The following is a 15,599-nucleotide window of genomic DNA, read 5'->3' as shown; positions in this document are numbered from 1 at the left end:
ACGCCCCTGCATCCTCCTCCAGCTTACTCAGTGGTCCGCTCAGTTGCTCGAGCCAAAACCTAGAAGTCGTCTTTGACTTTTCTCTTTGCTTCTTAACCCACATCCAGTCTATCGGGGGGCTTAGATGTCTTCCTTTAAAAATATATGCCTTTGCTGCCATTGCCCCCACTGCTACTCTAGTATAATTATATAATGTAACTTATAATCACCATTGTAAGTTACCTAGATGACAGTAATAGTCTCCTCAATGGCCTTCCTTATCTCTAGTCCGTGCTCCATATAGCAGCGAAAGTGGGTTTTGTTTTGTTTTGTTTCGTTTGTTTGAGTTTTAATGTTCAACAGTTCCTGTCCTTCCCCTGTTCATAGCCCTGCAGTGTCTACCCGTTACACTCAGGGTAAACTTCTCACCCCGTTCTCCCAGGCCCTGCAGGTTCTCCCTGCTGCCTTTTCTCCTGCTGTTCTCTGTGTGCTCATGGGGCTCTGTAGCCACAGTTGCTTTCTTGCCGTCCCTTAAATTCTCCAAGTCCCTTCGGAATTGGCTAAATCCCTCCTACCCCCTACCCTATACCCTCATCCTGACCACTTCAGCTTTTAGCCTGGTGCCAGTGGAGGTAGACTTAGAGAGAAAAGTACATTTCTAAGGCTCTGTAGCACATGTAGGGGGAGAGGTCAGAGGTCACACTAGAAGTTTTGCACTTTCGTTGTTCCGAGTTTCTGTAATTTGAATTGCTCTTGAGCGTAAGAGGGACTGGAGATGTAGAGCTGCAGAAAGACGTTGCTAGAATTGATGGGCAGGAGTTACAGAGAGAGGATTCTGAGGAGAGAGAACATTCAATAAGCAGTAGACAAGTAAGTTGGTCACGGTGACATCTGCATATAAATAGACCGGGCTGCTGCAGAGGACAGTGGGTTCTTTGTCACTGACGGTGTCGACTTGAGGCTGATCAGCCTCCTGGGATGTTGCAGAGGCAGATGTGCTAGAGTGGGGGAGGGGAGAGTGGTTTTTCTCCCCAGAGTTGGTCTCCCCAGCTCTGAGATGATATCAGTTTTCAAAATCGTCTTTTTTCAGATGACTCCTCCTGTCTTTGTGTTGGGAAGCTTTCATCCATAAATTACAAAGGTGAGCTTCTAGGAGAAGTTCCCAGTATTTGAGGTGAAAGAAGAGCTCCTATCAAGGTACTCAGGTGGGCCAAGTCCTCATCTAAGGCATTTCCTTGGGGGCATTTTTCTTTCTTTCATTTTTTAATTTAAAATTTATTTAGATTGATATTAGGTCCGAAATAAATAATGCACACATACACAAACTCTGTAATAGATTTTAGTTATTAAACAAAAGTGTACTGAGTCTGAGAAGTAAAGAGCATGATATTTGGAAATGGCCTTCAGTCAAGAGTTTGCTAGAAATGGAAAGTTCATCCTACTCTTAGGCCAGAAGCTCTTTGAGAAGGAGTGACTGTGCTTCACCGTGTCATTGAGGGTGACCTAGCCATTCCCTTCTCTTCTTTTGGAAAGACAAAAATAGGATTTAAATAATAGACAACTTTAAGTTATAAGCGCTTTTAGTTAGACCCCAGAAAGTCTATTAATGCAAATTCCAGTTTCTTATAACCACTGAACTGTGGAATTTGGAATTAGTGGTATAGGAAGGAATGATTTTCAGGCACTCTGTGATACTGAAGTACTTTATATTTGATTGCTCTGGTAACTAGCGCCTAAATAATCGGATGACACATTTAAAGATCGCCCGCAGCCTGACACAGCTGCCTGTAGCACCAGGGTCCGGTCCGGCCCGCCCCCGTGCATGCTGGCGCACCATGTGACATCAGCCTTCTAATGAAGACACCGTTCTGCCTCTGAGGAAGGGCTGAACTCTGGAACATGTTTTCACCTAGAATCTCTCTGGTTTCTCTGTCTTCTCCAGGCTTCTGACTTTGCTCCCCTCTTTCTCATTAGAGCTACTTCTGTCTTTTAGATTTGACTCCTTCTTCTTCTCTCTCTCTTTTTTTTTACGGATATTATTTTTTTTAACATCTTTATTGGAGTATAATTGCTCTACAATGGTGTGTTAGTTTCTGCTGTATCAAAAAGTGAATCAACTATACGTATACATATATCCCCATATCTCCTCCCTGTTGTGTCTCCCTCCCAGCCTCCCTATCCCACCCTCTAGGTGGTCACAAAGCACTGAGCTGATCTCCCTGTGCTATGTGGCTGCTTCCCACTCGCCATCTGTTTTACATTTGGTAGTGTATATATGTCCATGCCACTCTCTCACTTTGTCCCAGCTTACCGTTCCCCCTCCCCGTGTCCTCAAGTCCATTCTCTACGTCTGCGTCTTTATTCCCGTCCTGCCCCTAGGTTCTTCAGAACCTTTTTTTTTTTTTTTAGATTCCATATATATGTGTTAGCATATGGTACTTGTTTTTCTCTTTCTGACTTACTTCACTCTGTATGACAGACTCTAGGTCCATCCACCTCACTACAAATAATTCAATTTCATTTCTTTTTATGGCTGAGTAATATTCCATTGTATATATATATACATATATATGTGCCACATCTTCTTTATCCATTCATCTGTCGATGGACACTTAGGTTGCTTCCATGTCCTGGCTATTGTAAATAGAGCTGCAATGAATATTGTGGTACATGACTCTTCTTGAATTATGGTTTTCTCAGGGTATATGCCCAGTAGTGGGATTGCTGGGTCATATGGTAGTTCTATTTTTAGTTTTTTAAGGAACCTCCATACTGTTCTCCATAGTGACTTTATCAATTTACATTCCCACCACCAGTGCAAGAGGGTTCCCTTTTCTCCACACCTTCTCCAGCATTTATTGTTCGTAGATCCTTTGTATTTCTGCAGTGTCAGTTGTTAATTCTCCTTTTTCATTTCTAATTCTATTAATTTGAGTCTTCTCCCTTTTTTTCTTGATGAATCTGGCTAATGGTTTATCAATTTTGTTTATCTTCTCAAAGAACCAGCTTTTAGTTTTATTGATCTTTGCTATTGTTCCCTTCATTTCTTTTTCATTCATTTCTGATCTGATCTTTATGATTTGTTTTCTTCTGCTAACTTTGACGTTTTTTTGTTCTTCTTTCTCTAATTGCTTTAGGTGTAAGTTTAGGTTGTTTATTTGAGATGTTTCTTGTTTCTTGAGGTAGGATTGTATTGCAATAAACTTCCCTCTTAGAACTGCTTTTGCTGCATCACATAGGTTTTGGGTCATCATGTTTTCATTGTCATTTGTTTCTAGGTATTTTTTGACTTCCTCTTTGATTTCTTCAGTGATCTCTTTGTTATTAAGTATTGTTTTGCCTCCATGTGTTTGTATTTTTTACATTTTTTTAACAGATATTTTCCTGTAATTAATATCTAGTCTCATAGTGTTGTGGTCAGAAAAGGTACTTGATACGATTTCAATTTTCTTAAATTTACCAGTGCTTGATTTGTGACCCAGGATATGATCTACCCTGGAGAATGTTCCATGAGCACTTGAGAAGAAAGTATAATCTGTTGTTTTTGGATGAAATGTCCTATAAATATCAATTAAGTCCATCTTGTTTAATGTATCATTTAAAGCTTGTGTCTCCTTATTTATTTTCATTTTGGATGATCTGTCCATTGGTGAAAGTAGGGTGTTAAAGTCCCCTACTATGATTGTGTTACTGTCGATTTCCCCTTTTATGGCTGTTAGCATTTGCCTTAAGTACTGAGGTGCTCCTATGTTGGGTGCATAAATATTTACAATTGTTATATATTCTTCTTGGATTGATCCCTTGATCATTATGTAGTGTCCTTCTTTGTCTCTTGTAATAGTCTTTATTTTAAAGTCTATTTTGTCTGATATGAGAATTGCTACTCCAGCTTTCTTTTGATTTCCATTTGCATGGAATATCTTTTTCCATCCCCTCACTTTCAGTCTGTATGTGTCTCTAGGTCTGAAGTGGGTCTCTTGTAGACAGTATATATATGGGTCTTGTTTTTGTATCCATTCAGCCAGTCTATGTCTTTTGGTTGGAGCATTTAATCCATTTACATTTAAGGTAGTTATTGATATGTGTGTTCCTATTCCCATTTTCTTAATTGTTTGGGGTTGTTATTGTAGGTCTTTTCCTTCTCTGGGTTTCCTGCCTAGGGAAGTTCCTTTAGGATTTGTTGTAAAGCTGGTTTGGTGGTGCTGACTTCTCTTAGCTTTTGCTTATCTGTAAAGGTTTTTATTTCTCCATCAAATCTGAATGAGATCCTTGCTGGGTAGAGTAATCTTGGTTGTAGGTTTTTCTCTTTCATCACTTTAAATATGTCCTGCCACTCCCTCTGGCTTGCAGAGTTTCTGCTGAGAAATCAGCTGTTAACCTTATGGGGATTCCCTTGTATGTTATTTGTTGCTTTTCCCTTGCTGCTTTTAATATTTTTTCTTTGTATTTAGTTTTTGATTAATATGTGTCTCAGCATGTTTCTCCTTGGATTTATCCTATATGGGACTCTCTGCGCTTCCTGGACTTGACTGACTATTTCCTTTCCCATATTAGGGACGTTTTCAACTATAATCTCTTCAAATATTTGACTCCTTCTTCTTGATTACCATTTTGACCTCACACAAAACTGCTGCGCTGACCTAAAACATACCATTTGGATTATGTCCTGTGTTGTTATTCCTGTTTTGAATTGAGCCAGGAATCCTCCTAGGAGGAGAGATGGCCAGTGGTACCTTCTTGATGGTGAAGGTGACATGATCATGGCACATGTGTCATGGTTCTCAGTCTCTGGCACTGAGGCAGTTAGACTAATTTTTGCACCTGGCCTTGGCAGAAGACTAACTTATCTACACTCCTTTAAAGCCAGTAATGAAATAATAAAGGGAAAAGCAGTTCTCAAATGTAGTACACTTCTCTCTGTCAAATGAAAGAGGTATTTGAGCTACATACAGATGATGTTGGAAAGTTCAGGTCTTGATATGGTCTCAGGTCCACTCAGAGCCTCTTTATTTACTCGGTTTTCCTCTTAATAATGATAGTAAACACGTACATAGCTTACTGTGTTCTAAGTGCTTTATATATTTTAGCTAATTTAGTCCTCACAGCAATCCTGTGAGGTATATATTGGGTGGGCCAAAAAGTGCCTTCAGTTTTTTAAGTAAAAAGAAAAGACACATTTTTCATTTTTACCAAGAGCTTTATTGGACAACATATTCACCCTTTTGTTCCGCTACCTTCTGCCATTTTTCAGGCAACTTCATAATTCCATCTTCCCAAAACTTTCTATCTTTTTGAGCAAAGAACTGTTCCATGTGCCTTTTATAGTATTCCAGAGAATTGAAGTTTTTTCCATTAAGAGAATTTTGTAAAGACCGAAATAAATGGAAATCTGAAGGTTCAATGTCTGGTGATATGGTGGATGAATCAGAACTTCCCAGCTAAGCTGTAACAGTTTTTGCCTGGTCATCAAAAAAACATGTGGTCTTGTGTTATCCTGATGGAAGATTATGTGTTTTCTGTTGACTAATTCTGGATGCTTTTCGTCGAGTGCCACTTTCAGTTGGTCTAATTGGGAGCGGTACTTGTTGGAATTAATCATTTGGTTTTCTAGAAGGAGCTCATAATAGAGAGCTCCCTTCCAATCCCACCATATAGGCAACATCACCTTCTTGGGCTGAAGACCGGCCTTTGGTGTAGTTGGTAGTGGTTCATTTCGCTTGCCCCACGATCTCTTCTGTTCCACGTTGTTGTACAGTATCCACTTGTCATTGCCGGTCACAATTTGTTTTAAAAATGGAACGTTTTCATTATGTTTCAAAACGTAGAGAATTGTGTGCAGAAATATGGTCAAGAAGGTTTTTTTTGCTTATGTGAGACCCAAACATCAAAGCGTTTCACATAACCAAGCTGGTGAAAATGATTTTCAAAGCTTGATTTGGATATTTAGAGTATGTCAGCTATCTCCCACAGGGTATAACGTTGATTGTTCTTAGTTAATGTCTCAATTTGATCGCTATCAACTTCAACTGGTCTACCCGACCATGGAGCATCGTCTAATGAGAAGTCTCCAGCACAAAACTTCGCAAACCACTTTTGACACGTTTGATCAGTCACAGGACCTTTTCCATACACTACACAAATCTTTTTGTGCGTTTCAGTTGCGTTTTTACCTTTCTTGAAATAATAAAGCATATTATGCCGAAAATGTTGCTTTTTTTCCTTCCATCTTCGATATCAAAATGGCTACACAAAAATTCACCAATTTTGATGAGTCTTTTTTTAAATGCACTCTGGTATGACAGCTGTCATATACACTCTAACAAAATTGTTTCCAATGAAGTTAAAGACAAGTGAGTACTACCAGAGCCATCTTATGGAAAAAAATGAATGAACCTTTTGGCCCACCCAATGTGTATATACGTATGCATGTATATGCTTAGCAAAACTCTGTGAGAACACATGCCAAATATTAACAGTTGTTATCTTCTAAGTGATAGATTTATAGATGGCATACTTTCATCTTTATATATTTGGCCTTTTCCAGTTTTCAGTAGTGAACCTGCATAATTTTCTAGATACAGTTTGTGATTATTAATGTTATTACAACTGTCAGATAACTATATACTCCAACTTAGTTCATGACAGCCTAGCCTTGGAGGAAACATTTGCTTGCTACCACCGACTTATCTCTTCAACCTCCCCTAAAACATCTGCTCTTTTTTTTTTTCTCCATAAATGTATAAGCTATTTAATGGTTTAGAGGGGCTTCATTTTAAGCCTTTACTTAGGTATCTACCAACACAAATAATAAAGCACAAGTATTTTTAAGAATAAGGGTAATGAAGTAAATACTTTTTTCTATTCAATTTTTGTAAGTTTTTTTGTATTCAATTCCTAAAGAAAAAAGAATCTAAATAAATACCTTTTATCTTGCCTCCCCTGCTCCTAGGAAGGTGTGCTCAGTAGGTTTCTTAGAGGGAGATCAGTTCTCCTTTCAGCGTTTAAAGTTCAGTAACCAAATTTAAAAGTGAAGTACCTGACTCTTACTATGGAGCAGGGAAGGAAGTAGCAAGGAGACAGGATAGAAAAGCCTGATTCATTTGAAATCTCACCTTCCTAGAGAGGTGGGTGTTGGACAGAGAAAGAATTTCTGAAATCTACTTAGGGGTGCTCCTGAGGATCTGCTGAACACCAAACCATGCATGCACAGGATGAAACCCCCAAAAGCTGGAAGGACATCTCATGAGAAATGAAAAATTACCAGGTCACTGTAAGATTGAGCCCTAGAGTAAAGGTTCCTCTATACAAGCCGTAAAAGAGCTTAAAACTTAGCCTCAAAAGCATCATATTAATCCACAATAACAACAGTCTGCTAGAAATTCAATGCGCTTTAAACAAATACAAGAAATGCAGCATTCAGCCACTTAAAATTCACAGTGAATTGCATCCAGTCAAACATCACTAGATAAAGAAAGGAGCAGGAGAAAAACCCCATAACCAGGAGCCAATAGAAATAGACCCTGAAATGAGAGAGATGATAGAACTAGCAGATAGGAACTTTAAAACAGCTGTTGTAAATATGGCTCATGTACATACACATAATGAGAAATGAAATAGAAAATAGAAAAAAGAAAATATTGGAACAGCCAGAGATAAAAAAATATATAGTAACTGAAATGAAAATTTTACTAGATGGGATTAATTGCAGATTAGATCTTTCAGGAGAAAAGGTCAGTGAACTTGAAAACATAGTGAGAATTTAACCAAAAGCATAGAGAGAAAAAAGGTTGAAAAAGATGAAAAGCAACTTGGTTTCCTTTAGTATGATAACCATGGGCATAAGTGTAATTGTAGTCTCAGATTTTAGATGGAGGGTGAAAGAGGAAAAAATAATGGCTGAAATTTCCCCAAATTTGAAGAAAATATAAACCCATTGATCCAAGAAAATCAACAGAGCCCAGGCAAGATAAACAGCACACACACACACACACACACACACACACACACACGCACACACGGTACATCAAGAAAATTGCTGAAAATTAGTGATAAAGAGAAAAATGTTAAAAGCAGGCAGAGGGAATAAAAAGATATTACATACAAAGGAATAAAGTCAAGAATGGCAGCAGACTTGTCATCAGAAACTGCGCAAACCAGAATGCAATTTAATAGCAATTTTCAAGTGCTAGAAAAATTGTCAACCTAGGATTTTACAGACAGTAAAAATACAAAAGAAAGGAGAAAAAAAAATAAGGGCCAAATAAGAACTTTTTTAGACAGAAACTGAGACAACTCATGACCAGCAGACATACATTACAAGAAATATTGAAGGAAGTTTATTAGGCAAAAGGAAAATGATAGCAGGTGGAAATTGGACTATACAAAGGGATAAAGAACGCTAGAAGTGGTTCATATGTTGATAAACAAAAAAATTTTTTCTCCCTGTTTCAGTTTCTTTAAAACATAAATGTCTCTTTAAATAAAAAATAATGACAGTGTTTATCTAGTGAGATTGATAACATATGTAAAAGTAAAACGTATGACATCAATGGCTCAAAGAATGGGATGGGGAAAGGAAGCATATCATAAGGGTCTTATACATGAAGTGGTAAAATATTTTTTGAAGGTAGGTTGTCTTAAGCTAAAGAGAGTATTCACTAAAATAGCTAAAAAAGAGTTTTAACTAATAAGAAACCAATGGTGGATATGAAGTGAAATCCTAAAAACTAATCCAAAATAAGACAGGAACAAAGGGGAGAAGGACCAAAACTAGATGGGACAAATAGGAAACTTGTAACAATATGGTAGAACAACATTCAACCATATCAGTAATCACATTAAACGCAAATGATCTACTCTAATCAGAAGGCAAAGATTGTCAAATTGGATAAAAAACCAAGATAACCTTCAAAATAGGTTAGAAACAAAGTATGAGAAAACTGGAGTGGCTATAGTAATATCAAAGTGGGCTTCATAACAAGTGATATTAAGAAGGTTAAAGAGGGATACTTCATAACAATGATAAATGGGTCAATTTGTCAAGAAGAAATAATAACCTTAAATTTAAATGAAAACAATACTACATTGTAAAAATACACAAAGCAGAACCTGAGAGCGCTGAAAAAAAAAAGAAACTGACAAATCTTCAATTGTAGTTGGAGATTTTAATACCCATATCAGTAATTGATGGAAAAAGTTGAAACATGATCAGGGAGGATATAGATGCGCTTAACAACACTGTAAACCAACTTGACTTCACTGACATTTATAGAACATTCCACTCACCAGTAGCAGAATATGCATTCTTTTCAAGTTCACATGGAATATCCACCAAGATAGTCCCTCCATCTTCTAATATATAAAACAAGTCTCATTAAGTTTAAAATGATGGAAATTATGCAGAGTGTATCCTATGACCACAATATAATTAAGCTAGAAATCAATATCAGAAAGATATCTGGAAAATCCTCAACATTTGTAATTACACCACATACTTCTAACTAGCACATTGGTCAAAAAAAAAGGAGGGGTGATTAAAAGATGTTTTGAAGTGAATCACAATAAAAACATCAAAATTTCTGGGATATATGTGAAGCAGTGCTTAGGCGAATCTTTGAATGATCTAAGCGTCCACCTTAAGAAGGCAGAAAAAGATCAAATTAAAACGAAAGTAAGTAGAAGGAAGGAAATGGTAAACAAAAGAACAGAAATTGATGAAATAGAAAACAGATAAACAACAGATAAACAAGGAAACCAAAAGCAGGGTTGTTGAAAAAACGATTAAACCTCTAGCTATCCTAATCAAGAAAAATAAAGAGGAAACACATGTTACTAAGTATAATGTCAAAATTGAAAGAGGGGACATCACTACAGATTCTACAGAAATCAAAAGCATAGAGAAAGAATATTACAAACATCTTTTGGACATAAGTTTGACGACTTTGATGAAATGGATACATTTCTTGGAAGGCACAATTTATGTAATGAAATTGACTTCAGAAGAAGGATAAAATTAGAGTAGCACCATATCTATTAAAGAAGTTATATTACTGGTTAAAAACCTTCCCACAAAAACAAACCTAACTAAAAACAAAAGAACTCCAGGCCCATACATGTTTTAACTGATGAATTCTATCAAACATTTGAAGGAGAAATAATTCAGAAAATAGAGGAAAAGGAAACTCTTCCCAACTCATTTTAGGACACTGGCATTATGCTAACATCAAAACTAGGTGAAGACATTACAAGAAAAGAAAACTATAAACAAATATCCTTCATGAACATAATTGAAACATTTTGTTAACGAACCATTAGTAAGTCAAATCCAGCAGGATATAAAAAATGAGTTTATTCTAGGGATGCAAGGTTGGTTTAACATTGGAAAATTCACTAGCATAAGTTCATCACTTTAACAGAAAAAAGCTATATGATCCTGTCAGTAGTTACAGGAGAAAGCATTGGAGTACATTCAACAGTCATATGTGATAAAATCTGTCAGGAAACTAGAAACAGAAGGGGAATTTCTTAACCTGACAAAAGACATCTACATGTAACTTCTAGCTGAAGTCTTATTTAATGTCAAAAGATGGAGTGCTTTCCTCCTAAGACAGTACACAAGGCAAGTATGCCCATCTCTTCCATATGTGTATCTAATACTGTAATGGAGGCCCCAGCCAGTGTAACAGGCAATAAAAAGAAATGAATGACATACACATTGGCAAGGTAGAAATAAAAGGTCTTTATTTGCAGACAACATGATCATGTATAGAGAAAATGCTAAGAAATCTCTAAAAAGCCACTAGAATTTGTCATTGAATTTAGCAAGCTTGCAGGATGCAAAGTAGATTCACGAAATCAGTTGTATGTATGTATACCAGCAATGAAAAATTAGAAATTGAAATTTAAAATTTATATCAAAATACAAAGGACCTATAAAAACTAAAAAATGTATTTACAAAAACAATATTGGAAGGTTTTTAGTACTTAATTTCAAGACTTCCTCTACTTTTTAAAGCTCCTTCTTTAAAACTGTGGTTATGAAGGTAGTGCTGGCCTAAGGTAAACATATGTATCAATGGAATAGAATAGAGAATCCAGAAATAGACCCACACATATATGGTCAGTTGATTTCTGACAGTCGTGCCAAGTTAATTCAATGGGGAAAGGATAGTCTTTTTAACAAATGGTACTGGAACATGTGGATATTAAATGTAAAAACATTAACCTCAACTCTTACTTCTTCTAGATATAAAAATAACTTGAAAAGAATCATGGATCTAAATATAAAAGACTAAAACTATAAAACTTCAAGAAAAAATTACAGGAGAAAATATTCGTGAACTTGGGATAGGCAAAGATTTCTTGGGGCCCAAAAAGCATGAACCATAAAAGAAAAATTGACAAATGGGACTCCATCAAAATTTAAAACTTCTATTCTTCAAAAGACATCGGTAAGAAAATGAAAAGGTGATCTTTAAACAGAGAGGACATATTCACAATACATATACCTGACAAATGACTTGTAGCCAGAATTTATAAAGAACTCTTACAGCTCATTAAAAACACAACCCAGTTAAAAATCTAGACACAAGAAATACATGAATACAGCACAGGAAAAGGTGTTCAACATCATGAGACATCAGAAAAATGCAAACCAAAACAATGAGATACCATTGTATATTCATCAGAATAGCTAAAATTAAAAATTAAAAGAACAAGGGTTAGAATGGAACTTTCATGTATTGCTGGTAGGAAAGTAAAATGACAAAACCATTTAAACTGTTTGGCAGTGTGTTATAAAGTTAAACATTTACCATAACATACAACAATTTTACTACTATTTACCTAAGAGAAATAATAACATATATTTACACACACACTTGTACATGAATGTCCATAGCAGCTTTATTCATAATAGTCTCAAGCTGGAAGCAACTTAAATGTCCATCAACTAGTGAATGGATGAACACATTGTGGCATATCCATGTAATAATATACTACTCAGCACTTAAAGGAAACAAAGTACTGATACATATAACAACATGAATGAATCTCAAAAACATTATGCTGAGTTCAATAAGCCAGACACAAAAGAATACAAACTCTATGATTCCATTTACTGCCCACAATTATTATACCAGAAATGCTGCTAAAAAAACCCAAAACAAACAGATTTAATCTACAGTGACAATAAACAGACAAGTTGTCTGCAGCTGAGGATGGAGTGTGATTGACCTGGATGGGGCTCAAGGGAACCTTTTGGTTTGATCAATGTGTTCTATATCTCTACAGTTTGATTAACCAGGATGGGGCTCAGGGGAAACTACTGGTTTGATCAGTGTGTTCTATATCTCAACTATGGTGGTGATTATCTGGATATATGTATATGTTTGTAAAATTCATTGAAATGTACACATTTTACCTCAATAATGTTGTTTTGAAAAAAATTCCAAAAATTTGAAAGTTATTTTACTAACAAAACATTAACTTCTGTCTAATGTTAGTAGACCTCTCTGTGTAAGGCTGAAACTGAGTTGACCCGAAAATTCCATTTAGATAAATCAGTATACACAATATAAATAAAAATACATGAATTAAATATCCTTAAACAAGGAAAGAGAGTAGATGAATTTTCAGTTTAGTTAGCCTATGATTTGATGTATTAGAATGGGACCTTAGCATCCTTAACATTCATTAATGTACCTTTCTGATTTCTTTAATTGATCTTTGGAGTGTCTTTGGCACTAAGAAGAATCCAACTAAAATGAAGTAATTGCGTATAATCCCCTCTTGATTTTGTTTTATTGTTCTTTTCATTTTTCTAACCAGAAAAAATATGTAGAAGATACTCCAGTGTCTCTTACAATCTATTTTTCCTGTTAGGAATAGAACTCCTAGATTTTACCTGAGCACATACATGGCTGCCCATCTAGAAACTACATTTCTCTGCTTCTCTTGCAGCAGGGTGTGGCTTTGGACTAATGAGAGGTGACTGGTGATGTGTATAAGGTTACCTCATTAAGGACAAGCTACTTGCCGTAGACTTTCTCTTTTCTCTTTCTGCTGGTGGGGATGTTACATCAAGTATAGCAGCCACCTTAGGTCCAGAGATGGAAGCCATGTGGAAGCTGATAGAGTCAGCTTGGGTCCCTGAATGATCTTGTGAGGCACACCTCCCCCTGCACCCCACATTGTGACATGAAAAAGAAAAATCTCTAACTGTGGCTACTATATTTTTGAGTCCTTTTGTTATGGTAGAAAGTTTATACCCTAATACAAAATGGAAAGCATTTAAGACTTTTAAGTTTTTCTCTGTGTACTGTTTGGCCATAGTCAGTATATTTTGGTGTGTATTCTCATCTATTTATTTATTTATTTAGGCTGCGTTGGGTCTTCATTGCCGCACGCGGGCTTTCTCTGGTTGCGGCGAGCGGGGGCTACTCTTCATTGCAGTGCATGGGCTTCTCATTGTGGTGGCTTCTCTTGTTGCAGAGCACAGGCTCTAGGCGTGCAGGCTTCAGTAGTTGCAGCATGTGGGCTCAGTAGTTGTGGCATGTGGGCCCTAGATCGCGCAGGCTTCAGTAGTTGTGGTGCATAGGCTAAGTAGTTGTGGCACACAGGCTTAGTTGCTCTGCGGCATGGGGAATCTTCCCAGTCCAGGGATTGAACCCATGTCCCCTGCATTGGCAGGCGGATTCTTAACCACTGCGCCACCAGGGAAGTCCCTGATATGTATTCTCAATTAAAATAATTTCTAAAGTAGCATATGATTTCATGCCAGGAGTTCTCTTTGATCCAGTAGTTATTTAGGAGAGTGTTTCTCCAATTTACAAGTTACTTTTAAAATTTAGGTACTAATTACTAATAAATTGATAAACAGCATTCTGCTTTTCTAATTTTTAAATGTCTTCATGGACTAATTTATGATCAGTTTCGGTAAAGTTCCACAGACCTTTTTAAAGATTTGCCTTCTTTGTAAGATACTAAAATATTTATTTATTATGCTGTTTAACTTTTCTATAATTATTTTTTATCTGATCTCAAAGGCTTAAAGATGTAAATCAGTGATTTCTTCCATTAATTTTTCTTTATATTTCTCTTTTTTCGTTTTGCTTTGTGTGTTCATGCATTATTAACTGTCAGTATCTCAACTGAGGATTAGCTGACATTAATATTGCTACTTTAGTTTATATTTCCATATGTATCTGTGTACTTCTTATTATATTTATCCTTTCTTTGTCATTTCTTTGAGATATGTTTTCTATAATTGGAGCATAGTTGGATTTCATAGTTGGATTTTTTAACCTAATGGGAGGAACCTTTGTCTTTTAACAGGTATTTTAACTCATTTATATTTATTGTCAAAATTGATCTTTAATTGGTTTTATTTCATTGATCTTGTTTCTTTTATATAAGTCTTTTATTTTCCATTGTGTTTTGGACTTTTTGCTATTTGATTTAAAGTTTACCTTTGTTTAATTTGGTTTTGAATTTTGCCTGCTTTGAAATCTGCTGCTGATTATTTTTAAGTTTTTTTGAAACCTTAAATCCATGTAATACCTATAATTAAGTCAAGAATAAGATGGTATCTTTTGTTTTCCCTCAGTAGGAAATGAGAAAGTTAATAAAGTTTTACTTATCTGCTTCTCAGTTTTCACTGATATCTTAGATTTTTATCTCAGACTATTATTAAATTGTAATTTTAAATAATTTGTAAAATATTTTCATTAATTTTTATAGCTATAGAAATTATGAAAACCCTAAGATTGTCACAACTTTAAATAAATTGCCCTGTTTTCCAAGTATATATCAAAGTGAACCTTAAGAAAGTCATTAAAAATATGCTATTGTGCCATATTACATTACTTCTCATTATTTCTTGACCTATTTCTGTATTATATCTTAAAAAGACACTTTTTATTATTGCCCACATTCAGGCCCTTTCCCTTCTCATTAGACTGGGAAAAAAGAAGAAATAGTCAAACTGAAGTTAATGTATCAAATTTTGTATTTGGTGTTTGCAGTGGCAAAGTATAAGATTCCGAATATGTTTGGGATTATTGAATTAATGGATTTTATGGTGATGGGTAGGGAAACATTACCAGTTATTTACGAGTAAGCTTGTTTTCTGAGATGTCCCTGTCAGTTATGGTACCAGGTGGCACAGGGCATGGCATTTACATTCTCCTTAATGTTTGCTCAGTGTCAGAGGCTGTCCTTTTGCTTTGAGTCCCTGATAGAGTATTATCCCTACCTTGGATGCTCCTAGTTGTGTGCCCTTCTCAAGTGGGCGTCATCTCCATTCCTTCACTATCATAAGGGTGCTTGTGTGCAGGGCTTTCCCATTTTTTTCAGAATATACTTGAGGACTATTTATGGAAGCGGCTCTTAGAGGACACGCAGCCTTGTCTTGGAAACAGTGTGGAGGAAAGAAGCCTGTAGCAATTGCAAGGGGTAATATCTTTAAGAAAATAGTAATGTGGCTAAGTTACTTTGGACTGGAAGGCTTGTCTTTATTTCTCATATTTTTTTTAGCAGATAATTATGTAGCTGGACTACCAAAATGCAGGGAGTGAGGGGAAGCTGAGAACAGCCTCTTCAGGATTGCAGGTCAGGGTGAA

At 36.1% G+C, this 15,599-nt stretch overlaps 1 protein-coding gene across 27 annotated transcripts in view; it reads left to right on the top strand.

Annotated features, from left to right (window-relative positions):
- ZNF438 (zinc finger protein 438) overlaps window positions 1-15,599 on the top strand; it is a 391,097-nt gene that overhangs the window by 265,572 nt on the left and 109,926 nt on the right. For 16 of the 27 annotated variants that reach the window (XM_081230082.1, XM_081230072.1, XM_081230075.1 and 13 more), the window contains one exon: window positions 1,070-1,184. The exons of 7 other annotated variants lie outside the window; for them this stretch is intronic. The gene's annotated coding sequence lies outside the window, so the exon portion shown is untranslated. The remainder of the gene's footprint in view (window positions 1-1,069; window positions 1,185-15,599) is intronic. 4 more of the 27 variants (XM_081230086.1, XM_081230084.1, XM_081230077.1 and 1 more) reach the window with 1 other exon arrangement.

The sequence above is a fragment of the Mesoplodon bidens genome (assembly GCF_964165515.1).
Source record: "Mesoplodon bidens genome assembly, chromosome: 3".
Taxonomy (NCBI): Eukaryota; Metazoa; Chordata; class Mammalia; order Artiodactyla; family Ziphiidae; genus Mesoplodon; species Mesoplodon bidens.
This window is presented reverse-complemented; position numbering and strand designations above follow the sequence as displayed.